The sequence below is a fragment of the Penaeus monodon genome, chromosome 15, assembly GCF_015228065.2.
Source record: "Penaeus monodon isolate SGIC_2016 chromosome 15, NSTDA_Pmon_1, whole genome shotgun sequence".
Taxonomy (NCBI): domain Eukaryota; kingdom Metazoa; phylum Arthropoda; class Malacostraca; order Decapoda; family Penaeidae; genus Penaeus; species Penaeus monodon.
This window is the reverse complement of record NC_051400.1, coordinates 26,094,552-26,095,278: the sequence shown is the minus strand read 5'-3', so window position 1 is coordinate 26,095,278 and position 727 is coordinate 26,094,552.

The window sequence follows — 727 nt, the reverse complement described above, 5'->3', positions numbered from 1 at the left end:
TATCTTTATTGTTTCATCACTAACGCACCAAACACATACTCGAGCGAAAGCCCTGTTAATGGTAACTTTACGCATTTATAAGTGTTGTAAGTGAGCAGAAACAGTGAAACGCTAAAACACACGTCGACTGATATATTCTGAAACAAAAAGGTCCGTCAGTATAAGCAAATGGCTGCTTGTCAACTGACAGCCACAGCGATAGGATTTGTTCATTTATTTTCATGTCTTACTCTTATCACGCTGTTATTTTTTGTGTTTTTATTTTTTTTTATCAACTTTTATCATGTGCTTTTTTGTTTGCTTGTTTTGTGTTTATGATCTATTTTCTTTCATACTCATCTTATTTTTCGTGTACTTTTTATATTCGATAGTGTTTCTCTTTTGTTTAACTTTATCTTTGGTGCATTCGTTCTTTACCATGTTTAGTAAAATTTGGAAATATATACATACAAATGGGTACTGATAAATAATGGGTATAAATCATACTGAAAACATGATAAGACAAAGAACATTTACAGCCACAATACAGAAAATAAGATATTGATAGGTTTTACTTATGAATCGAGGGCAGAGACCCCTGGTGTTGTACCCGGAAGATGGGAAAGTGAAAGTGATATTTTGTGACACGGAGCGTCCAGTCAATAGATGGTGCCTCGCGTACTATCGCTCACGGGGCTGCATTCTGTAAATGGTTGAAAATGTAATATGTCTTTATGATGGGTATATG